Source organism: Schistocerca nitens, chromosome 6, assembly GCF_023898315.1.
Source record: "Schistocerca nitens isolate TAMUIC-IGC-003100 chromosome 6, iqSchNite1.1, whole genome shotgun sequence".
Taxonomy (NCBI): Eukaryota; Metazoa; Arthropoda; class Insecta; order Orthoptera; family Acrididae; genus Schistocerca; species Schistocerca nitens.
The window spans coordinates 595797463-595824673 of NC_064619.1; the positions used below are offsets into that span (position 1 = coordinate 595797463).

Consider the following 27211-nt stretch of genomic DNA (forward strand, 5'->3'; position numbering starts at 1 on the left):
GCGACCATAACGCCACCAATACCCGTCGCACTCATCAGTCACCATCTGACGTACATTTCTGATTTCATCGTCGACTTCTGTTACGATCACTTACCAAACACGCATTCTCCTCGACCTAAATACTTTTACACCCCACTGCTTCGTTACATATCCAGCAACAACATCGAACTTAGACATCCATCGATGCGGTGGCCCGCGGTTTGGCGTCATATTCACCAGCTTTTCCTTCCCTCCAACGTCCGAGCAACATGGCTCTGAGCACTATGGGACTTAATATCTAAGGTCATCAGTCCCCTAGAACTTAGAACCACTTAAACCTAACTGACCTACGGACAGCACACAACACCCAGTCATCACGAGGCAGAGAAAATCCCTGACCCCGCCGGGAATCGAACCCGGGAACCCGGGCGTGGGAAGCGAGAACGCTACCGCACGACCACGAGCTGCGGACCCGGGCAACATGGTACCACGCTGTATGAGGAAAATTCGTCAAATCAATGTCTTCACGCCATCGGACTATTGGACCCTCCACTCTGTTCAATTTGCCACGTCGTGGATGACGACGTCCAAAATCTGACTTGTGCTGCGACCAGTGACGTATGGAAACTTGGTCGACGGTTCGTTGCCTGTTACTTCCGCGTTACCCCGGATTCGATTGACCTATGGACTTTTATCCTTTCTGGGGATACTTATTTTCCCCCCAACAAAAATTATGCGATTGTATGGGTCTAGGGGTGGACCATCAACTACATGTATAATAATAGTGACAAATCACGCCCTGACTTCAGGCAGTAGTTACAAACCACCCACAGTGAAGTCAAGCACCGACCGCGTTACCGAACCTTATTCGCCAATTATTATCTAAACGCGATATTTACGCCACCCCCGCTCAGCTGGATGGGGCCACACGCGGGCGACCCTGCCTCCACGCTTCATCTGCTGGGCAGGTGCCTGCAAATCTTATCGTACCCCCGCACTTACCCTGTTCCCGATAAAAAAAAATAGGGTGGAGTGATTGAGGGATGGGAAGGGGTAGGCATCGTGGTCAGGCCTTGGACCTCGACTCCTGCCCACCCTGTCTCCACCAGCTCAGAACTGACTACTCTACTCTACGCCTTTTGAAAAAAATTGAAAAGGACACCGCAAAAGTGAGGGTAGGGTCTTTGATTTGTAATCAACACGTCCTGGGTTCGAAACCACCGCTGCTTAAATTTTGATTAATAATCAGCATTGGCGGCCTAAGACTTCCGACATAAGAAGTCACACACATTCTGCCAACGGCCTTATTAAAGATGGTGGACGAGTGGCCAGAGGTTCAGGACACTTAGTTGTCCTATGAGTGGGAAACTGTCCCTAACTGTGGAAGAATCAGCAATGATCAACGACATGAGGATGCAGAAGGCAATGGAAACCACTGCATTAAAGACACGTAACGTGTATCCACAGGACATGTGGCCTGTAATTGAAGAAGTGTCATGATGATCTCTCCATTGGCAAAAGATATCGGAATAGTCCTCCAGTCGGATCTCCGGGAGGGGATTGCCAAGGGCAAGGTCACCATGAGAAAAAGATTGAATAATCACCGAAAGGATAATGTTCTACGAGTGGGGTACGGAATGTCAGAAACTTGAATATCGTAAGTGAAGCTAGAGAATCTGAAAAGGGAAATGCAAATGCTCATCTAGATATAGTAGGGTTCAGTGAAATGGAATGGAAAGAAGACATGGATTTCTGGCCAGATGAGAATAGGATAATATCATCAGCTGCAGAAAGGAGGTGTAACGGGAGTGGGAGTCGTTATGACTAGGAAGGTAGGGCAGAGAGTGTGTTACTGTGAACAGTTCAGTGATAGGCTTGTTCTTATCAGAATCGACAGCAAACCAGCACTGACAGCAATAGTTCAGGTAAACATGCCTGTGTCGGAAGCTGAAGATGAAGAGATAGAGAAAGTATATGAAGATAATGAAAGGGTAATACAGTAAGTAAAGAGAGATGAAAATCTCAGAATCATGGGGGATGGAATGCAGTAGTAGGGGAAGGAGTAGGAGAAAAGGTTACAGGAGAATATTGGCTTGGGACAAAGATAGAGGACGAAGACAAATTGAGTTCTCTAATAAATTACAGCTAGAAATAGCTAATACTCTGTTCAATAATCACAAGCGAAGGAGATGTACTTGGAAAAGGCCGGGTGATATGCGAAAATTTCCGTTTGATTACATCATTGTCAGACAGAGATTCCGAAATCACATACTACACTGTAAGCCGTACCCAGCAGCAGATATAGATTCAGATCACAATATAGTAGTGATGACGAGTAGGCTGAAATTCAAGAATTCAAGAAAAAATCAATACGCAAAGTAGTGGGATACGAAAGCCCTAAGGAATGACGAGTTGCGCTGGAAGTTCGCTAGGGTTATAGATACAGAAATAAGGAATAGCTCAGTAGGCAGTATAGTGGAAAGGGACATCTCTAAAACATCCATCACAGAAGTTGGATTCAAAAACATAAGAACAAAGAAGGTAACTGGGAAATAACCATGGGTAACAGGAGAAATAATTCAGTTGATAGATGAAAGAAGGAAGCACAAAAATGTTCAGGGAAACTCAGGAATACAGAAATACAAGTCGCTGAGGAATGAAATAAATAGGAAGCGCAGGGAAACTAAGACGAAATGGATGCAGTGAAAAATGTGAAGCAATCGAAAGAGATATGACTCTAGGAAGGACAGCACCCAAGAAAGTCAAAACAACCTTCGATGACATTAAAAGCAAGGGTGGTAACATTAAGAGTGCAACGGGAATTCCCCTGTTAAATGCAAAGGAAAGAGCGCATAGGTGGAAAGAATACATTGAAAGCCTCTAAGAGGGGGAAGATTTGTCTGATGTGATAGATGAAGAAACAGGAGTGATTTAGAAGAGACATGGGATCCAGTATTAGAATCAGAATTTAAAAGAACTTGGGAGTAATTAAGATTAAATAAGGCAGGAAGGTTGGATATCATTCCATCAGAAATTCTAAAATCATTTCGGAAATGGCAACGAAACGACTATTCACGTTGGTATGTAGAATGTATCAATCTGGCGACTTACCATCTAACTTTCGGAAAAATATCATCCATACAATTTCGAAGACTGCAGGAGCTGACTTGTGCGAGATTCATCGCACAGTCAAATTAGCAGCTCATGCATCCAAGTTGCTTACAAGAATAACAGACAAAAGAATGGAAAAGATAACTGATGATGTGCTAGATAAAGATCAGTTTGGCTGTAGAAAAGATAAAGACTCATGAGAGGCAATTATGACGTTGCGGTTGATAATGGAAAAAGACTAAAGAAAAATCAAGACACATTCATTGAATTTGTCGACCGGGAAAAAGACTTCGTCAATGTAAAATGGTGCAAGGTGTTCGAAATTATGAGAAAAATAAGGGTAAGCTATACGGAAAGAAGCCAAGAGGAAATAATAAGAGTGGACAACCAAGAACGAAGTGCTCGGATTAAAGAGGGTGTAAGACAAGGATCTAGTCTTTCGCCCCTACTATTCAATCTGTACATCGAAGAAACAATGATGGAAATAAAAGAAAGGTTCAGGAGTGGAATTAAAATTTAGGGTAAAAGGATATCAATCATAAGATTAGCTGAAGATATTACTGTTCTGAGTGAAAGTGAAGAAGAAATACATGGTCTGCTGAATGGAATAACAGTCTAATGAGTCCAGAATGTAGGCTGAGAGTAAACAGAAGAAGGACGAGAGTAATGAGAAAAGACAGAATGAGAACAGCGAGAAAGTTATCATCAGGATTAATGTTCACGAAATAGATGAAGTTAAGGAATGCTGCTACATAGGCAGTTAAATAACTAATGACTGACGGAGCAAGCAGGACCTCAAAAGCAGACTATCAATGGCCAAAAGGGCACTCCCGGCCAAGAGAAGTCCACTAGTATCAAATATGGGCCTTAATTTGAGGAAGACATTTCTGAGAATGTACATCTGGAGTACAGCACTGTATGGTAGTGAAACATGGACTGTGATAAAACCGCAACAGAAGAGAATCGCAGCATTTGAGTTGTGGTGCTACAAATGAATGTTGAAAATTAGGTGGACTGATAAGGTAAGGAATGAGAAGGTTCTGCGCAGAACTGGAGACGAAATGGATATGTGGGCAATACTGATAAGGAGAATAGACAGAGACGGGAATACATACAAATAATTGAGAACATAGGTTGCAAATGCAACTCTGAGATGTAGAGGTTGGTGTGGTACCAACGTTCGATACCACACTTGTTAGGGGTTGCAGTTATCGACCGCGGTCCGCATTAGTATCGTTGGACCAGCGCTGCTCCGCGGCTTGTATCAACTTTCTAGCGAGCTCTCGTCCACTCTTGCTCGGGACGTCAAGTAGGAAAGTAGTATAGCCTTCAACTGATAGGAAGCAACCTCTAACAGGGCGCTTAGTAACGTATGGCCTAAGTGAGGCCTCAGTAGCTATCTGTTCATAATTATATGTATGCAGCCAAGAAGAATCCTGTACAACCAGTTAAGTACAATATGTATTATTTTTTACCAACGACTTCTTATTATTTTAGTCGTTGCAGATCCAGACCATGCAGCCATCGCCTTATCGACTTTACTTACAAACCTGATATGATTTATATGTTTCTATTTAGCATTGACCACCAGTCAACATAGGCGACGACTTGTTCGTCGTCATCATAACACATGACACAGGAGAGAAATTCGTGGCGGGCCGCATCAAACCAGTCAGAAGATTTAAAAAAAAAAAGAAAAAAAAGAAAGCGCCGCTGCCCTCATATTAATTTCCGTTTAATTCAAGAACTCGCAATCATTTGGCTTTTCTGACCTAAATACAATGTCTTCAGCAAATCCTGTTTTTTTTTTATTTGAAAACAACTCTCATTTATTATTCAGCCTCAGTTGCACATAGCAAAATACATGTCACGTTTCCATCTCTCTGAACATCTTCAGTTCTGAGTAGTTACATCAGGAACCCATTGTACCCACGTAACAACCTAACGTCAGAGTATTGTCAGTGTGGCGCCTACTGCCTGTATAGTGACAGCACTCTAATATGAGATTCTCACACAGAAACGACCGCTTGCTGACGCTACTACACAGATCTGAAGATGCTCCAGACAGATCTAAACACGTCATGTATTTACAAAGTATACCAGAGGTTGAAGAATAACTGAGAATTGTTTTTAACATCAGTGCAATAATATGTCGCCTGCAAGTATTTTTATCTCTTCTGCTTGAACTCTAATTCGCTTTCCAAATTCCCCCTTACTTCCATAATGAGATTTTCACTCTGCAGCGGAGTGTGCGCTGATATGAAACTTCCTGGCAGATTAAAACTGTGTGGCGGACCGAGACTCGAACTCGGGACCTTTGCCTTTCTCGGGCAAGTGCTCTACCAACTGAGCTACCCAAGCACGACTCACGCCCCGTCCTCACAGCTTTACTTCTGCCAGTACCTCGTCTCCTACCTTCCAAACTTTACAGAAGTTCTCCTGCGAACCTTGCAGAACTAGCACTCCTGAAAGATAGGATATTATGGAGACATGGCTTAGCCACAGCCAGGGGGATGTTTCCAGAATGAGATTTTCACTCGGTGCGGAGTGTGCGCTGATATGAAACTTCCTGACAGATTAAAACTGTGTGCCGCAATATCCTTTATTTCAGGAGTGCTAGTTCTGCAAGGTTCGCAGGAGAGCTTCTGTAAAGGTTGGAAGGTAGGAGACGTGTTATTGGCAGAAGTAAAGCTGTGAGGACGGGGCGTGAGTCGTGCTTGGGTAGCTCAGTTGGTAGAGCACTTGCCCGCAAAAGGCAAAGGTCCCGAGTTCGAGTCTCGGTCCGGCACACAATTTTAATCTGCCAGGAAGTTTCCCCCTTACTGCTTGCTTAATGTGCAGACTGAGTGAGATGGAGGATGGGCCATAACTTTTCCTTGCTCCATAGTCAAATGGTTCAAATGGCTCTGAGCACTATGGGACGTAACATCTTAGGTCGTCAGTCCCCTAGAACTTAGAACTACTGAAACTTAACTAACCTAAGACATCACAGACATCCATACTCGAAGCACGATTCGAACCTGCGACCGTAGCGGTCGCGCGGCTCCAGACTGAAGCGCCTAGAACCGCTCGGCCACTCAGGCCGGCGATCCATAGTCCAAGACTCCTTCTATTTCATGTACAGTCTCGTTTATGTACAATTTGTTGCCGACAATTGTATTTTACGTAGGATAACTTATACATTTGAAAGACTTTATTCAAGTCAGCATTGTTAAATGTTTATACTGGGTGAATTCACTGCGAGCCCGCACTTTGAGCTCGTAAACCAGCGACCGTGACGGCGCGGCTTTATTGATATAGATCGCATTTCCTGAGCCGGCGCTAACGCAGCCGGTAGCCGAGCGGCGGGTTCATTTTCTGGGGTAGCGGGTGCGGCGTTGCTCCTCGACTGTGCGTTGCCCGCAGTCTATCGGCAGCGCCTGCGCCTCCCCAGCTCCATCAATCTCGTCGTCGTCGGCCAAGTCGACTGCCGCCCCGTGGCGGTTATTAATACTTCAATTACGGCCGCCCGGCATTTTATTAAAACTGTCAGGCCGTGATAAATAAGTTGCTGCGGATATTTATCTTTCTTAATGTGCTGCGCGACAATGCTTTCTGATTCAGAAATGATTCGGTTCTTTGTGCCGTCTGCTACGAGGAGGCGGCTGCAGCGTTTCTGACGCATAGAACCACCGGAGAGGAATTGCCGTAGGTCGCGGTACAAGCCACTCCGTGAGAGAGCTTCTGGCTGTCTTACGAGATACCAGCGACTGCAGTGAACATTGGTTGTTACGGTGACTACTCTCACGCACTCCGCCTGTTTTGCTGAGTGGTGACGTGTTTGCCTAGCATGCAGCGGGCCCGGGTTTGATTCCCGGCCGGGTTGGAGATTTTCTCCGCTACTGGACTGGGTGTTGTGTTGGCCTCATCATCATTTGATCATCACACGCAAGTCGCCTAATGTGGTGTCACCTGAAGTAAGAATTGTAATCCGGCAGCCGAACTTCCCTGGAAGGGGCCTACCGACATTCATAATGCCACACGATCATTGCATTTCATTTCATGCACTGAGAGCGCTGCAGAAGGCACAGGACTGGTACCAGAGGCTCATATAAACGTCCACATGTGACGTAAATCATGCCAGTGAGGATGATGTTTGTGTATCAGTCAGCTGTACGGATTCGCTGGAGTACAGTGGATCTATGTGGAGACGTGACAGGATAGCAGACAGTAAGTATCGTGTTAAGTCGTGCTCACTATCAAAACCTGAATGAAACTACCTGATTTGTTGGCGACTCGAAGCCATAAAGGCTGATTCATGTTAACATCTAAACAAACCCGAAGTGTCGTAGATCGCACTGAGACAAATGATTTAATGTAACAGACATGCTTTCCAAATGCCGGGAAATATCCAAAAAATATGAAATGTTGAATAGGTGACGTCACCACATGACGTACCTCGCCACACGTGGGAGTGAAGGGATGATTGAGCGACGCATTACTTGCAAACGGAGCAGATTTTGAACTCCTTTTGTAAGTATAATCTCTTGTAAACGTAAAAATTACAAAATTATTGACCTCGCTGTACCCAAATAAAAGCTGTTTTTATTTTTTGTTTCTTTCCTTTTGTCCCTTCTTGTTTTGCTTACAGGCGTTGTTCAGTAAAGAAACCAGTTAAAGAAATCGGTTTAACTTCGATGACACGATAAATCGGTCAACTCTGAAGGCCGTAAATTCACCTAAATGTCTAGGAATTACAGTTACGAACAACTTAAATTAGAAAGAACACAAAAAATGTTGTGGTGAAGGCGAACCAAAGATTGTGTTTTATTGGCAGAACACTTAGAAGATGCAATAGATCTACTAAGGAGACTGCCTACATTACACTTGTCCGTCCACTTATGGAGAACTGCTGCGCGTTGTGGGATCCTTATCAGATACGACTAACCTAGTACATCGAGAAAGTGCAAAGAAAAGCAGACCGTTTTGTATTATTGAGAAATAGAGGAGAGAGTGTCACTGAAATGATTTGGGGTGGACATCATGAAAACAAAGTCGTTTTCCGTTGCGGCGGAATCTTCTCACGAAATTTCAGACTCCAATTTTCTCCTCCGTCAACAAATATATTTTGTTGACGCCGACCTACATAAAGAGGAACGATCAGCATAATTAAATAAGGGAAATCAAAGCTCGCACGGAAAGATGTACCTGTCCGTTTCCTCCGCGTGCTGTTAGAGATTGGAATAATAGAAAATCATTGTGAAGGAGGTTCGATGAACCTTCTGCCAGCCACTTACGTGTGATTAGCAGAGTATCCATGTGGACGTTGATGTAGATAATTTACTGCTAAGGACACAATTCGGAAGGTTATACTCATTTACTTGCTATGCAGTGAACACATATTGCGTAATGGGACGATCACTCTGTTGTAGAAATAATTCAAAACCCAGATCGCTTAAATACTGTTTACTGTATAACTGGTTTCAACACACTAAATTTGTTATCATCTGATCTGAATGTAGATTAACATTTATAAATATATATCCACATGGTTTATAAATGTTAGTCTACATTCAGATCCGATGATGGCACCTTTAGGGTGTTGAAACCGGTTATCCAGTAAACAGTATTTAAGTGATCTTGACTTTTGAAATATTTCTCATCTACTTGTGACGCAGTTCAGTACCTCTTTCTTTTTCGATACTTTGGTACAAAGTAGCGGGGACCGTGAGACCGGTAAATAATATAATAAATTGTACTACAATGTAAAGACATAATTTTCTAATGCAATGACAAAAATACTGCCTGCCAACTGTAAGATTCGCACACTGAGCACTATGTGCTAAAATGGCGCACGAGGTCCGAGAGACACAACGATAGAATTACGTGACTTAGGTTGGGATGGTCAAGTGCGACACACTGATAGGCTCAACCGCTGCACATAGGGTACACTATCCAGGGAGTTCAAGTGCTCAGCATTTGCCATCCACTTTTGGGGTATTTCGCGACATTTGCGACCCCATGTGTCTCATTCCAAATTAATTGCCTCTGCATCATCTACATCACTTTAGAGCTTTTAAACGTTAACAAGGATCAGCCTGTGTAACACGGTACAAGAGCGTTGTACATAAAGGGACCCTAAGGAGAAGGGACCGGGGAAAACGTGCGTCGCACCTTGGCGGTATTATCCCTTTCCAATTCGACACGAATTGCTAGCATCAGTGAAAGCAGGGCCACCTGAACCACTTACCGAGCGACATTGCTAAGGAAACTTTGGAATCACGTCATACAGTTGACAATGGAATAGCAGGTGTGCATCTGACACCGACAGTGGTCTTGCGGAACCTGGCGGACCCAATGGTCAGCGTCTGCTAAGCCATGCCTCCAGCGACTAACACCTTCTGCCGCAGCGATGTAGCATGGCTGGAGGCAGTCAAACAGCCATATCCGCACTTAGAGCCCTTTGCTGACACGCCGCCGTTCGTACTTGGTTCAGAGAGCCTCTTCCGTATTGAAATACTGAAAGCTGCACCCTGTTCCTTACTGAGTTATTTATAATAAATGTTCGCACACGTGAAAAATACATGTTAAGCTTATCTTTTGTTTACCGTGCTAACTCATTTGTTGATCATCTCTGTTCCTATCCATCTTTCCTGCAATGACAGCTGCCTCACAACTCTGTAGCCAACATCTCCTCACTGTTGTGTACGATGGAACTACACACATCAGAAAAAGTTTTGCGTCACCCCGGTTCCCAGAACTCCTGAAGATAGTCGTTGACTGGTGATATTGTAACAAAGACAGAGTTCCTTTGGCTTTTCAGAGATGTCACAAAACCCGCATGAGCAGCGCCTATTAGACGGAGGGGTCCGACAGCCTGTCAGTTCCAGTCATTCCACCAGGAAGGAGGTACACGGCTCGTGTTGTCGTAGGTAAACTATGAATACACGGTCAATACCGCGGTTCGATCGCGTCCGCATTGTTACTTTGTGCCAGGAAGGGCTCTCAACAACGGAAAAGTCCAGAAGTCTCGGAATGAACCAAAGCGATGTTGTTCGGACATGGAGGAGATGCAGAGAGATAGGAACTGTCGATGACATACCTCGCTCAGACCGCTCAAGAGCTACTACTGCAGTGGATGACGGCTGCCTACGGATTATGGCTCGGAGGAACCCTGACAGCAAAACCTCCATTTTGAATCATGCTTCTCGTGCACCCACAGGACGTCGTGTGACTCAAACTGTGCGCAGTAGGCTGCTTGACGTGCAACTTCACTCACGACATCCATGGCAAGTCCCATCTTTGCAACCACGACACCATGCAGAGCGGAACAGATAGGCCCAACAACATGGCGAATGGACCGCAGTGATTGGCATCACGTTCTCCTCACCGATGAGTGTCGCATATGCCTTCAATCAATCGGCGGAGACGTGTTTGGAGGCAACCCGGTCAAGCTGAACGCCTTAGACACACTGTCCAGTGAATGTACGAGGGCAGTTCAATAAGTGATGCAACACATTTTTTTTCTGAAACAGGAGTTGTTTTATTCAGCATTGAAATACACCAGGTTATTCCCCAATCTTTTAGCTACACAACACTATTTTTCAACGTAATCTCCATTCAATGCTACGGCCTTACGCCACCTTGAAATGAGGGCCTGTATGCCTGCACGGTACCATTCCACTGGTCGATGTCGGAGCCAACGTCGTACTGCATCAATAACTACTTCATCATCCGCGTAGTGCCTCCCACGGATTGCGTCCTTCATGGGGCCAAACATATGGAAATCCGACGGTGCGAGATCGGGGCTGTAGGGTGCATGAGGAAGAACAGTCCACTGAAGTTTTGTGAGCTCCTCTCGGGTGCGAAGACTTGTGTGAGGTTTTGCGTTGTCATGAAGAAGGTCTAGAAGTTCGTTCAGATTTTTGTGCCTACCAACAAGCTGAAGTCGTTTCTTCAATTTCTGAAGAGTAGCATAATACACTTCAGAGTTGATCGTTTGACCATGGGGAAGGACATCGAACAGAATAACCCCTTCAGCGTCCCAGAAGACTGTAACCATGACTTTACCGGCTGAGGGTATGGCTTTAAACTTTTTCTTGGTAGGGGAGTGGGTGTGGCGCCACTCCATTGATTGCCGTTTTGTTTCAGGTTCGAAGTGATGAACCCATGTTTCATCGCCTGTAACAATCTTTGACAAGAAATTGTCACCCTCAGCCACATGACGAGCAAGCAATTCTGCACAGATGGTTCTCCTTTGCTCTTTATGGTGTTCGGTTAGACAACGAGGGACCCAGCGGGAACAAACCTTTGAATATCCCAACTGGTGAACAATTGTGACAGCACTACCAACAGAGATGTCAAGTTGAGCACTGAGTTGTTTGATGGTGATCCGTCGATCATCTCGAACGAGTGTGTTCGCACGCTCCGCCATTGCAGGAGTCACAGCTGTGCACGGCCGGCCCGCACGCGGGAGATAAGACAGTCTTGCTTGACCTTGCGGCGATGATGACACACGCTTTGCCCAACGACTCACAGTGCTTTTGTCCACTGCCAGATCACCGTAGACATTCTGCAAGCGCCTATGAATATATGAGATGCCCTGGTTTTCCGCCAAAAGAAACTCGATCACTGCCCGTTGTATGCAACGCACATCCGTTACAGACGCCATTTTAACAGCTCCGTACAGCGCTGCCACCTGTCGGAAGTCAATGAAACTATACGAGACGAAGCGGGAATGTTTGAAAACATTCCACAAGAAATTTCCGGTTTTTTCAACCAAAATTGGCCGAAAAAAAATGTGTTGCATTACTTATTGAACTGCCGTCGTAGCAAGGTGGAGTGTTCCCTGCTGTTTTGGGATAGCATTAATGTGGGGCCTACGTAGGCCGCTGGTGGTCATGAAAGTGCAACTATATAGGCAGCATATTGGCGAGGCATTCGTATTCATGGACGATAACTCGCACATCCCATCGTGCAGATCTTGTTAATAACTTCGATCAGGATAACGACAGCGCTCGACTAGAGTAGCCAGCATGTTCTCCAGACATGAACCCTATCGATAATGCCTTGGATTGATTGAAGAGGTTGTTTATGGATGACGTGACCCACCAACCACTCTTAAGGATCTACGCCGAATCGCCGTTGAGGAGTGGGACAATCTGGACCAACAGTGCCTTGATGAACTTGTGGATAGTATGCCACGACGAATACAGGCATGCATTAATGCAGAAGGACGTGCTACTGGGTATTAGACGTACCGGTTTGTACACCAGTCTGGACCATCACCTCTGAAGGTCTCGCTTTATGGTGGTACAACATGCAATGTGTCCTTTTCATGAGGAATAAAAAGGGCGGAAATGATGTTTATGTTGATCTCTATTCCGTTTTTCTGTATAGGTTCCGGAACTCTCGGAACCGAGGTGATGAAAAACTTTTTTTGATGTGTGTACATGCAATAGTCATTTGTGGTCGTGGACCTCGCCAGTACATACAGCTGTACGTCTCTAATGTGTTCAACCAGGGGGGTGGGTGGTAGTGGTGGTGGGGGGTGGGGGGGGGAGGTGTCCGGATTCCTACGCGAAACTCTGTCAAGCATGACAGTCTCCTCTGACGTCATCAGAGAGACACGGAGGCAAACCGATCATGGTCTTCAGCTGTATTCTCCAAGCGTTATTGGTCTCGTGCTTGGATAGTGCTGTGATTTGAGTTAGATTTTTATCGAGTACTCAATTGCCGCTCAAATAAATAAGAGTAGTTGTAGTTGCCCCACAGCTCGCGGCAACAACGTTACCTATGAATATTTAGTTGTAATGTATCGATGTTTCCCAGTAATCGTTTTTGTTGATCACACTTGGGTCTGCGACGCAAACAATTGTATAAATTAAAATTTCGTTCTGTAAGGATATCCTCAGAACATTTTGGCCCTGAAGATTACACGTGGGATTAGAAAAGTTCGGTGTTAGGCCTGCCTCTAAGTAAGATACATAATTTGATCGCTGTAAATCCAAAGAAAATACACAGTTATGCATAACAGAGGTAACATTCAGCATGCTCAAAAAAACTATGGCAATGCAAGAGATAAGTGACGATATAACTTCCTACTTATTTTAAAGTGGCATTAACAAAAACTCTCCTGAGTCAAATCTGTTTTGTCGTTATGTGCGTTTGCTTCGTGAACGTTAAATACGTCACCTTGGCACATGTTGTTGTCATTATGAGGACAGATCAAAAAGTTTCCGTTTGAGGGCGTTGTGTCTGCGTAAATGCTAGGTAGTGCGACTCCGATTCGAGACTAGTGTAGCATTCGTTTCTCTCCTACGTGCGTGAGGTGAAAGCTGAAACGTGAACTATGACGACATTATCACTAACGATTACTATAGGACGAACATCTTGTTATTCTTTCCCTCGCTTCGGAAGGATAAACACCACTAGGCATCCATCGGAGAATGAAGAATGTATATGGGGCACCACGTCTGTAGAACACGACCTTTGCGGAATGTGCGCCAAGCTCCACGCTGGTCGCAATTCGTCACAAGACGCCAGTCGATCTGGAAGGCCAGCCTCATTCAGTACCCGATTATCAAGTTCTCGGTCCCTTAAAGAAGGCATTGATGGGCCAAAGTTTTCTGTCGAATGAAAATGTGCAGTAAGCAGTTACGGAGTTGGTCACGCAGCAGGACGCAGTGCTTCACCAAACGGGTGTCTTCAATCTGGCACGTCGGTGGGATGAGTCCCACAGTGATCACGGCGGTTTTTCTCAATTGGCATACCGATTCTGGACTGTACAGCCTCCATACGGAAATTGTTTGCTTGCCCCTTAGCGGGTGATTCAGAAACAGTCAGAAAAGCTTGTAATGGTGTTGCAGGATACATTTTGCTGAGAAATGTAAGAAAAAAATTCTATACGTTACGCCACTGGCGAGTTAATTAGCACTAAAGTTAGCCAGTAGGTCGTTTCAAGCGGCCGTCCATGGACGGTGTCGCCAAACGAATTCTTCGTTCTGTTTTCTGAAACCGAACATGAGAGTAATACAAAAACTGGACATGGGACGGTAGCGAAGATCGAACCGGAGTCAAACGCTGAGCTTTCTCGTTCACTATGATCTACGCTATGAGAACGACTGACACTAACTATATCTGGCGGGCCGCTTGAATTGGCGTGGCAACGGGCTGATTTGCTAACTTCAGTGCTAATGAACTTGGAAACGGTGTAACGTATCGAATTTTTTCTTAACAGCCATTTCACATCACAGCGTACTCTGCAACACCGTCACAAGCTTTTCACATTGTTTCTGGCCATTCTGTATATTACTGAGATTCAACATGTACGTCCTCACGATTTCGCTTTACTCATAAACCGTCACGGCAAGAGATCGTCACTTGATGATAAGAGTTGTGCCAAAAAATGTCGTAACGACTTTATATTCCTTAAAAATGACAATTATCGCTTATGGTTGTCTGAAATATATCTTCGTAGCAACCGAAATACGAAGCACTCCTCATTTTATAGCAAATGTCATAAACGCAAATAATATGTACTCGAAATTGGATTCGGACATCAAATAACCTTTCTGAAATGCTAGAATAGTTTCTCCTATCGCTAGAATCATAGGAAACCAAACTTCGAAAAATATTTTTATAGTATTCTCCCGGTTGCACGGTGCGACGTTAGAGTAGTTGTGCAACTATTTTCACAATCTGATGAACGCTTCTATTAATATTCAAACACTTCTCTGGAAAAAGACAAACAGTTCAAAGATCGTTCTTATGGTGATCCCTTAGCTGTTGTAATGTCTTCCTTGTGACCGTCATGGTATTTGGCAAAACAAGCCCTACGACTAGTAGATGGTTTCTTAGCAATTTCAGCAATCGATATGTTACTGGTTACTCGTACTATCCTGTTTCCTTATTCAGTATTTGGGATATGCGTTTTGTTCGTGGATATCCAAACCTATTTCCATAATGTCTTTCTGTGACAAGCCAAAACTACAAAGTGTCCCCAGCTCCTTTCGGTTCCACGTGTTACTGTTCCTAAAGCTCTCTAGGCCTTGTGAAGCCGATGTCATAATACTGGGTGTTTTGAAATGAACATCCGGGTTTTATAGCTTTGTTGGGTTTATTAGACTCAGCCTATAGTTATAAATAAAGCATCAGCTCATACAGTTTTGCTTACACGTCTGCAGTGTGAATACCGTTCGTCATGCTGCACTCATCGAGTCGATAGGGGTAAGCTATAGGGAGAGACGGATCATATACAATATGTACAACAACCAAGAGGTAATAATAAGAGTGGACGATCAAGAACGAAGTGCTCGTATTAAGAGGGGTGTAAGACAAGGCTGTAGCCTTTCGCCCCTACTCTTCAATCTGTACATCGAGGAAGCAATGATGGAAATAAACGAAAGGTTCAGGAGTGGAATTAAAATACAAGGTGAAAGGATATCAATGATACGATTCGCTGATGACATTGCTATCCTGAGTGAAAGTGAAGAAGAATTAAATGATCTGCTGAACGGAATGAACAGTCTAATGAGTACACAGTATGGTTTGAGAGTAAATAGGAGAAAGACGAAGGTAATGAGAAGTAGTAGAAATGAGAACAGCGAGAAACTTAACATCAGGATTGATGGTCACGAAGTCAATGAAGTTAAGGAATTCTGCTACCTAGGCAGTAAAATAACCAATGACGGACGGAGCAAGGAGAACATCAAAGGCAGACTCGCTATGGCAAAAAAGGCATTTCTGGCCAAGAGAAGCCTACTAATATCTAATACCGGCCTTAATTTGAGGAAGAAATTTCTGAGGATGTACGTCTGGAGTACAGCATTGTATGGTAGTGAAACATGGACTGTGGGAAAACCGGAACAGAAGAGAATCGAAGCATTTGAGATGTGGTGCTATAGACGAATGTTGAAAATTAGGTGCACTGATAAGGTAAGGAATGAGGAGGTTCTGCGCAGAATCGGAGAGGAAAGGAATATGTGTAAAACACTGATAAGGAGAAGGGACAGGATGATAGGACATCTGCTAAGACATGAGGGAATGACTTCCATGGTACTAGAGGGAGCTGTAGAGGGCAAAAACTGTAGATTATTGATTGGCGACTCCATGGAGTGTCCTGTGCACCACGACCAGATAATGGGTATACTTGGAAGGAGAGACAGCATTGGTCGTATTTTTTTTTTAATTAAACGCAAAATCGATTTTCGGTCACTTAGTGACCATCTTCAGTGCTGTAATATATAATTTAAATTGGTAGGCACTGGTGTCAACAAGCTTACAGCGATTACATAAACATCACTTTATGTGGTCGCTGTAAGCTTGTTGACACCAGTGCCTACCAATTTAAATTATATATTACAGCACTGAAGATGGTCACTAAGTGACCAAAAATCGATTTTGCGGTTAATAAAACAAAAAAATACGACCAATGCTGTCTCTCCTTCCTAAAACTGTAGAGGAGGACAGAGATTGGAATACGTCAAGCAAATAATTGAGGACGTAGGTTGCAAATGCTACTCTGAGATGAAGAGGTTAGCACAGGAAAGGAATTCGTGGCGGGCCGCATCAAACCAGTCAGTACACTGATGAAAAAAAAAAAGTCGCCAGTTGAAGAAAACGGTATTCGTCGACAGCAAAATATCTCTGCTGAAGGTGGTTAATGGGAAGATGTACCAATCGTGAGGGTATAAGTGGCCATACCAAGCCCTTAAAATTCATCGTCTTAAAAGAGTGTAATCATGTCGTCATTCTTGGATGAGACTTTTTCAAAGCTTTTCAGGCAATTATAGATTGTGGTTGCTCAAAGATTATGCTAGACGAGATGAGATACTGTGGACAGGAAGATGCGCATCCGAGTGTGTGGAGACTGTGTGTGCTGGATGAAGTGGTCATTCCTGCTGTCAGTACTAGAAAGGTAACTGTCATGTGCCATAAATCAACCGTTGATATTGTAGTGGAATGTAAGAGAAGCATACCACTGAAGAATAACTTGGTCATCCCAGCCTCTGCCGTCTCTTTTAAGAACGGTTTCGGTGAATTGTGGATAGTTAACTGTTGCCGAGAACCGCAGACTCTTCCAAGACGTATGTGCGTAGTAAACGCTCAGGCGTTAATTGCAGAACAGCTGAGCGTCATAGAAACCTCCGATGCCGAGTCTGTGGACGAAATTAGCGCTACCACTACGAGACAAGATCTTCTTGCTCGACTATCACCAAATCTCACTAAGGAACAACAGAAGAAGCTATATGCCATTCTTCAAGAGTTCTCTGAATGCTTCAATCCACAGGTGAACAGCAAATTAGACAAATCGACGGTGAAACACTGGATTAGCACTGGAGACCATCAACCAATAGGCCAGAGACCATACCGTATGTCAGCAACGGAACGTCGAATAATTCGCGACGAGGTAGAGAAAATGATGAAGAATGACATCATTGAGCCTTCGCAGAGCCCATGGTTGTCGCCAGGGATCCTAGTCAGGAAGAAGGATGGCAGTTGGCGCTTTTGTCTTGATTACAGGAAGCTTACTAAGATAACTAAAAAGGGCATTTACCCTCTTCCACGAATTGACGATACACTAGATTGTCTGAAGGGGGCTAAGTTTTTCTCGACCATGGACATGTACTCGGAATACTGGCAAATCAAAGTAGATGAGGCTGAGCGTGAGAAAACTGCATTCATCACCCCTGAGGGCCTGTATGAGTTTAAGGTAATTCCGTTTGTTTTGTGTAATGCACCAGCAACTTTTGAATGGATCATGGATAATCTTCAACGTCATCTGAAGTGGACGATGTGTCTGTTATTTAGATGATATTATAGTGTTCTCAGAGACATTTGATGAACACATAAAAAGACTAAGGGCCGTTCTTAAGTGTCTTCAACAAGGCGGGCTGAAACTTAATCCAAGAAAATGTCTCTTTGGGCCAAAAGAAATCAAAATACTTGGACACCTTGTGTCAAACGAAGGTGTGCGGACAGACCCAGAAAAGGTGAGAGCTATAACGGAATTTCCTGTTCGTAAAATTATTAGAGATGTGAGAAGCTTCTTCGGATTATGTTCTTATTACCGTCATTTTATCAAAGACTTTTGTATCAATGCCAGGACACTTCAAGAATTGTTAAAAGCTGATACTAAATTTAATTGGGGTGGTGCTCAGCAACATTCTTCCGATGTGCTGCGAAAGCTCTAACGACTGGCCCTGTACTTGGTCTGTATGATGAGGGAGCACCTACAGAACTACACACAGATGCCAGTGGGTATGGAGTCTGTGTTGTTCTGGTGCAAATTTCGGATGGAAAAGAGAAGATTATAGTGTATGCTTCTAGGACACTTACAAAAGCCGAGAGAAACTACTCAACTACAGAAAGAGAATGTGTTGCTGTGATCTGCGCCATGTGCAAATTTCGCCAGTATCTCTGTGGAAGACCATTCACAGTTGTTACAGACGATCATTCACTTTGTTGGTTAACAGGTCATAAGGATCCAACAGGACGACTCGACAAATGGGTACTACGTCTTCAAGAGTATGACATTACCATAGTGTACAAAAGTGGAAGAAAACACCAAGATGCCGGCTGTCTCTCAAGAAACCCTGTGGAAGAACGACACTTTGATGAAGATAGTGACTGTCTTGCTGCACTCCAGGATCTCTCTGCTGAGCAGAAGAAGGACGCCAATATATCTCAAGTTATGCTTGCCTTAAATCGGTCAGAAGATGTGAAAGGACAATTTAAGGTAGTTGATGGATTACTTTGCAAGAAAGAGGTGGCTACCAGTGATTCCTAAACACATGAGCTTAGATGTTCTACAGAAATTCCATGACGCACATGAGGCCGGACATTTAGGATTTATTAATACGATAGAATCCGCAAGAGATTTTTCTGCCCAGGCTTATTTAGGATTGTCCATCACTATGTGTCGCACTGTCGAGAGTGCCAGAGGAGAAAGGCAGGTTGTCAGAAACCACCTGGACGACTCTTACCAATTCCGCCAGCCGAAACGCCTTTCCAGCGTGTTCGGATTGATCTCCTCGGACGATTTCCAACGTCTGCTAGTGGCAATAGATGGATTATTGTTTGCACTGATTGTCTGACACGCTATGCCTTTACAAAAGCCGTGAAAACAGCCGAAGCATCCGAGGTAGCCAAATTCATCGTGGAAGACATTATATGAAAATACGGTGCCCCAAGGTCGTTCATTACAGATCGAGGGAAAGTTTTTCAATCTAATCTTGTGACAGAGATAAACAGTCGGTGCAACATTACTCATCACATAACGACTGCCTGCCATCCACAAACTACCGGGCTTACTAAACGCCTTAATAAGACGTTGGCCGACACGCTATCAATGTTCGTCAATGTTGAGCAGAGCAATTGGGATGAGGTGCTACCTTTCGTAACGTTTGCCTACAACACTGCCAAACAAGACAGCACAGTATTTACGCCATTTTTCCTGGTGCATGGGCGTGAGGCGACTACGATGATGGACACTGTGTTTCCTTTACACCCTGATGACGTGGACGACGACTACATCGGCCAGGTGTTAACCAGAGCTGAGGAAGCTCGGCAGTTAGCTCGACTACGCACGTTGGAGGCTCAAGAAATCGATCGCCGAAGGTATCACTCGAATGACCGCCCTGTTGTCTACCAGCCTGGTGAACTCTTCTGGATCTTTACTCCTGTTCGGAAGGTTGGTCTCTCTTAAAAGCTTCTCAGGTGCTGCTTTGGACCTCATGAGGTTGTAATAAGACAGTTGTCTGATGTTACTTGTGAAGTTGAAGGTTTCGACCCCGACACAAGACGACGAAAGATCTGAGATACGGTCCACGTCTTTCGAATGAAGCCCTATAAGGATCCTGCAGCCCAGGGTAAATTCGAAGTTCCAGCGATAGACAACAAGTGGAAAGGTGACGAAGAGGGTAGCGGCAAAAGAAGTTCTAAGAAAATCACTGCCAGGGAGAGCATCAGTCATCGGGAGTCGGAGTATGCAGGACCGATGACTCGTTCCCGAACTAGGACGACTTAACACCGAGACGTTTTTCTCTTAAGGGAGCAATGTTGCCAAATAAGCTGAGTAGAGCGGTGGCGTAGTGGTTATGACACGGAACTGTTGCATGGAGTTCCATGAGTTCAAAACTCAAGCGGGTTGTAGAATTTTAATTCTTATACTCGGTTCGAGTTTATTCTAGAAGTATTCACAAATGCCAAGAATCATTTTACTGGAATATTCTGTAACTGTATATATACTTTGTGTGTTCTGCCCGGAGGCAGTTCGCTCCGCGATCTTGTATGTGCAAGTGCAAAATAAATATTCGTTAAGCGAAGTTAGTGTTCGTCATTCAGCTACTGACATCTTCTTCTACGTGACATTATTGGCTGTTCACTTAAATTGTCGGCGTACCACTAAAGGACTAGTGAATCGCAACTGGATTACTGCGATTTCTAAAGATATATCACGCATTCATCATCTGAAAGGCTACCTACATTTCTACAGTCAGAGCATATTTTCCGTTGCCTCTAGAGCTCCGTAACGTGGTGGGCAGCCAGTTTCACCAAGGAATAAGTGCTATTAGTGGCTGTGTTTCTTTTTTACGTAAACATTTGACAGAAATAACAGGAAAAATTTATCTCGATTTTAGTACAACTAAGATACTACATTAAGTGATATCATTATTCACTTGTAGACATAAATTCACTTTAATACCGCGGATTATATAGGATTAAGGGTTTTGTCTCATCTTTCTCTGAAGGTATCGCTATAGGCTCTTTAACGACCCAACGGGCGTCCCTTGGAAATGCCAAATAAATTCATATTATTATTGTTGGTATCTCCATACAATTATTATTATTTCTTTCCTTTCTCAGACGTTACGTCTGGTTAAAAATGGAAAGTGACGCGAACCTTGGTCAAGCGTGACTTCCTTTTAACTGTACGGTATATGTTACATTGCATTTAGGAACTTTCGGTTAATTAAACATGTATCAATAATTACAGATTTCTGTAGTTGTATATATACGTTTGAATGTAGCTGTATTGCGTTGATGTACTGGTGGATATTGTGTGTTATGACTCCTGTAGTTGATAGTATAATTGGTATAATGTCAACTTTATCCTGATGCCACATGTCCTTGACTTCCTCAGCCAGTAGGATGTATTTTTCAATTTTTTCTCCTGTTTTCTTCTGTATATTTGTTGTATTGAGTATGGATATTTCGATTAGTTGTGTTAATTTCTTCTTTTCATTGGTGAGTATGATGTCAGGTTTGTTATGTGGTGTTGTTTTATCTGTTATAAATGTTCTGTCCCAGAATAATTTGTATTCATCATTCTCCAGTACATTTTGTGGTGCATACTTGTATGTGGGAACGTGTTGTTTTATTAGTTTATGTTGTATGGCAAGTTGTTGATGTATTATTATTGGTACATTGTCATGTCTTCAGGTGTAATTTGTATTTGCTAGTATTGTACATCCTATTGTGATGTGATCTACTGTTTCTATTTGTTGTTTGCAAAGTTTGCATTTATCTGTTGTGGTATTGGGATCTTTGATAATATGCTTGCTGTAATATCTGGTGTTTATTGTTTGATCCTGTATTTCAATCATGAATCCTTCAGTGTCACTGTATATATTGCCTTTTCTTAGCCACGTGTTGGATGCGTCTTTATCGATGTGTGACTGTGTTAGATGATACAGGTGCTTGCCATGTAGTGTTTTCTTCTTCCAATTTACTTTGTTTGTATCTGTTGATGGTACGTGATCTAAAGGATTGTATCAGAGGTTAGGAAATTGCAATGGTGTAGCCGATGTATTTATATGAGTAGGTGCTTTGTGCATTTTGCTAGTTTCTGCTCGTTCCATAAAGATTTTTCTTAAATTGTCTACCTGTCCATAATGTAGGTTTTTTATGCCTATAAATCCCCTTCCTCCTTCCTTTCTGCTTAATGTGAATCTTTCTGTTGCTGAATGTATGTGATGTATTCCGTACTTGTGGCATTGCGATCGTGTAAGTGTATTGAGTGCGTCTAGTTCTGTGTTACTCCATTTCACTACTCCAAATGAATAGGTCAATATTGGTATAGCATAAGTATTTATAGCTTTTGTCTTGTTTCTTGCTGTCAGATCTGTTTTCAGTATTTTTGTTAGTCTTTGTCTATATTTTTCTTTTAGTTCTTCTTTAATATTTGTATTATCTATTCCTATTTTTTGTCTGTATCCTAGATATTTATAGGCATCTGTTTTTCCCATCGCTACTATGCAGTCGCTGTGGTTATCCAATATGTAATCTTCTTCTTTAGTATGTTTTCCTTTGACTATGCTATTTTTCTTACATTTGTCTGTTCCAAAAGCCATATTTATATCATTGATGAAATCTTCTGTTATCTTTAGTAATTGGTTGAGTTGTTGATTTGTTGCTGCCAGTAGTTTTAGATCATCCATGTATAGCAAATGTGTGATTTTGTGTTGGTATGTTCCAGTAATGTTATATCCATAATTTGTATTATTTAGCGTGTTGGATAGTGGGTTCAGAGCAAGGCAGAACCAGAAAGGACTTAATGAGTCTCGTTGGTATATTCCATGCTTAATCTGTATTGGCTGTGATGTGATATTATTTGAATCTGTTTGGATATTAAGTGTGGTTTTCCAATTTTTCATTACTATGTTTAGGAACTGTATCAATTTAGGATCGACTTTATATATTTCCAATATTTGTAGTAACCATGAGTGGGGTACACTATCAAAAGCTTTTTGGTAATCAATGTATGTGTAGTGTAGCGACCTTTGTTTAGTTTTAGCTTGATATGTCACCTCTGTATCTATTATTAGTGGCTCTTTACATCCTCGTGCTCCTTTGCAGCAGCCTTTTTGTTCTTCATTTATAATTTTGTTCTGTGTTGTATGTGTCATTAATTTCTGTATAATGACTGAAGTTAATATTTTGTATATTGTTGGTAGGCATGTTACGGGGCGATATTTTGCTGGGTTTGCTGTGTCCGCTTGATCTTTAGGTTTCAGATAAGCTATTCCTTGTGTAAGTGTATCAGGGACTGTGTATGGGTCTGTAATGTAACTGTTAAATAATTTAGTTAGATGTGAATGTGTTGAGGTGAACTTCTTTAGCCAGAAATTTGCTATTTTATCTTTTCCAGGGGCTTTCCAATTGTGTGTAGAATTAATTGCTCGGGTGACTTCATTTTGTAAAATTATCACTTCAGGCATTTGTGGTATCATCTTGTATGTGTCTGTTTCTGCTTGTATCCACCGTGCATGTCTGTTATGTTGTACCGGGTTTGACCATATGTTGGTCCAGAAGTGTTCCATATCTGTTATGTTTGGTGGATTGTCTATTTTAATGTGTGTGTTATCTATTGTCTGGTAAAATTTCTTTTTATTTGTGTTGAAGGTTTGATTTTGTTTCCCTCTATTTTCAAATTTTTTTGTATCTTCTAAGTCGTTTGGCCAATGCTTGTAATTTCTGCTTCTTTTCATCTAATTGCTTTATCGCTTCTTGTTGTGAGATTTTACCTAACCTTTTTCGTTTTTTGTCTGATATTTCATTTCTTATCAATTGTGTTAGCTGTCTGATGTCTTTTCTCAGTTTTTCTATTCTGATCTGTAGCCTGTGTTGCCATGCTGGTTTTGTGGGGTTTTCTGTGTGTTGGTTGGTTCTGATCTCTGCGTAGTGTGTATATTTAGTGTAGTGAGTGCTCCTATATAAACCAGTAGTTTTAACTCTTCCAAACCTGTATTTTCATTTATTTTGTTGTTTATGATTGTGTTGATAGTTGTTATTGTTGTTTCTACCTGTGGGTTATTTGGTGGTCTATACAAGAATGGTCTAATGTCTGTATTTGTGTCTTTGTATTCTATAAATGTCAGCTGAAATTTTTCTTCTATATCTAACATGTGTGTCACTTCATGTTCTATTTGTGCTTGTTCTGGTGGCTGTCTTAAGATTTCGTTTTCCTCTGATTGTTTAATTGACACGTGTTGTTCTTTGCTTGTTTGGTCTGGGATGTTTCAGTCCATTACTGTATTTTCTTGTTCTTCTGCTTGCACATTATTTTGTTCCAGTATTTGTTGTTTGATGTTTTCTAATTCTGACTGGGATAGCCTGTTATTTTTTATTATTACTCGGATGTGATCAGCTAGTCGTTGTTCTGTGAAAAATTTTAATTCTGGCTATCTGGTAATAAATGTTGTGTATACTTGTGATCTGTATCCAGTTGTGTTGTTTCCTAAGTTTGTTGCTTGGTAGTAATAGAACATGAAGTGTCGGTTAACTTCATCTGACCATCTCATCCTCTGTCTTTGTTTTCCTTCTAGGGTGGTTGCAGGAAGCATGTCCTGCAAAACACCTCTATTTGTATTTAAATCATTTTCCGTGTGGCTAGCAGTGTCGTTACCATTGTGGACGGGCATAGGGTTCAAGCGTCGTCCCCGACCATGACAGTGCTTGTCCGAGGCTTCATTAGTTATGTCCGGAACCAACTAATCACACTAAAAGGGGGGTTAGCCCTATTAGTGGTTTGTTCTTTTCGTCGCCTTTTACGACTGGCGGAACATACCGGAGGCCTATTCTTTTCCCGGGCCTCCACGGGATTTAATTATTATTATTATTATTATTATTATTATTATTATTGGTATCTCCATACACTGGAGGTGCGGTGACAAGAATGTAAGAAAGAATGTGAAAATGTGACAGTCGTGAAGAGCTTGAAACGCTGTGGGAAAAATAGAACTGCAGATAAGTTACTAACTCGATTTATGAGCTCCAGCTCACGTGTTAAAGCAAACCTCCTGTCACGAAGAACGTTGTTATAAGTTTTGACGTTCGTAGATGACTATTTTCTTTCCACGTTTTATGGTAGAGGATACGTGCCCTTTTTTGTTAAAGCATTTTTGCTTAAAATTCCTCTTTTGTTAACTCTTAACTTCGATCCATTTGGTATCGCACTTCTTGTTTCGTGTAAGTCATAGAAGGAACGCCGGTGGGTTGACAGTATCCTGGTTGCACTGTGTGCATTGCCTGTAATGTTATGTAACAGCCAGCAAGGCTTTGCATTTTAGCATAACGGAAAGGCGAGTGGTCTCGCGAATTCTGTATCGGCTGGCATCGGTTGTCTCCGAAAAATGCAAAGTAGGTCGTCCAACTATCTCTGCTAAAGGACTGACTGATGGTTAATGAAAATAAGATGGCCTGAATCGGCCATTGGCAGTGCTCTTGTATCACAGATGAAACTATAATGAAGTGGCTTGATTTAATTTTCTGGTGCGTCCGATTACTTAAATCATGTGAAAAAAATAGAACTTGAATCATCTCAAGCTCTTTCAGAACAAACATTGTTCTCTTGAAGCCTCGACATCTTTTTCTGTTTATGTACGTACTTTCGTTTCATAATTACCCCTTTCAAATTTGCTAGCATAATTTTACTCCGTAAGATTATGACATTCTTTCTTAATTTACTCTAGCTCCCAGTTGTTAAATATTCCACTAGTTTACTTTTCATATCTGCCTGATGAATGAGTTTGGTGATTTCTGGCTATTTATCAGCTTTACCCTTGCATCTTACAATGATATGCTGAGTTGATATTCTCAAATAATTCTTTACATAATATGAGCGTACGCTTATACGGCCAGCGTCATATTTTCTGCAGATGCTATTGCGTCCTTACGCTATCTTATAGACGACACTGAATGGCACCTGCATAAGTGGAGTAAAAGTTGATGTATTCAACATCATGACGATCTGGCCAAAAACGTAGCACAGTATCGCTGCAAATATATGTAGTCGAAATAGTTCCTACAAACTAATAACCCCGTGGTCTTTTTCTTTTTTAAAAAATCGGTGAACATGCATGAGCTCAAGGTCAGTGCTGCCAGCGTACAACATAATGTATCAGCTCCACGCAGGATAATACCCTAGGGGTCAGCGTCCATGTCACATGGTTGGCGATGCCTCAATAAATTTGTAAACCTACTCTCGTAATACGTTGCATTGCATTATTGACCCTTAAATTACCTCTATAAAGCCACGGCATCAAGTAACTTATTAACTGAACGGAATTTTCCAGTTTTAACACAGCGGCTATTGATTATCGCATTGTGCGAGTATTCCTGGTGCACATCGACAATTTTAATTCACCGCCGAGGGAGCTATAAGCGAAAGCCTGTGCTGCACACTGTAACGCCGAAATAGCATAACGTCACCGATGTATCACGCTAAAAAAGTGTGGCACGAGTAACAACCTTAAACAAGAGTGGAAGCGAGACAGCTGTTAGTGTGTAATTTTTGTAGAGATCCGCAAAAAACATAACGTAAGTGAACTTGCGTATCGAAATTTACTCTATAACTCCCGAACAGTGAAAAGTCGCGTCACTATTAATATACTCGTATTTCTGAATTATTCTATTCGCGTATGGTGTCAGGGAAAGATACCTGTCTGCATATCTCGGTACATGTAGTCTTATCTCTCTTAATTTATTCTTCTTGTTCCTGTGTGCCATATTCGTCGATGGCAGTGGAATTGTTCTCCTCGAATACCTTCTTTTGCTTGTGCAAAAATGTTTCGAATGGCTCTGAGCACTATGGGACTCAACATCTGTGGTCATAAGTCCCCTAGAACTTAGAACTACTTAAACCTAACTAACCTAAGTACATCACACACATCCATGCCCGAGGCAGGATTCGAACCTGCGACCGTAGCAGTCGCGCGGTTCCTGACTGAGCGCCTAGAACCGCTAGACCACCGCGGCCGGCTCTTTTGCTTGTCCTTGGTCTTCTTCTTCTTGTTCATCTTCTTCTTCCACAGTATATAGCGGAGTCCGCGTTTTTGGCTGTCATCACTATGTACGATCATGTGCTTGGTGAGGTCGGAGATCTGCTATCTTTAGGTATACATGGAGGGTATCAAATCAAAGTTTCCACGGTCCCCCATTACATGTCATATCATCGATCTGCGACAAAAACCGCGTTTTGCTGTCGTTTATTGATCTTCTAGAATTACATGTTCATTACAACTTAGACAGCTTCCCCTCTATTCTCAGCGATACTCCGTTTGCGAGTCAACACACTGCGACGCATAGGGCAACAGGGCCTATCGACGGGCGGTAAATTTTTGACTTGAGTCGTTCCGGG

General features: G+C 42.6%; 1 non-coding gene across 1 annotated transcript; it reads left to right on the top strand.

Annotated features, from left to right (window-relative positions):
- The first annotated feature begins 5804 nt into the window (after positions 1-5804).
- On the top strand, positions 5805-5879 carry Trnal-caa (transfer RNA leucine (anticodon CAA)). The gene has a single exon. It is a non-coding gene; the product is annotated as a tRNA-Leu (tRNA).
- Positions 5880-27211: the final 21332 nt, after the last annotated feature.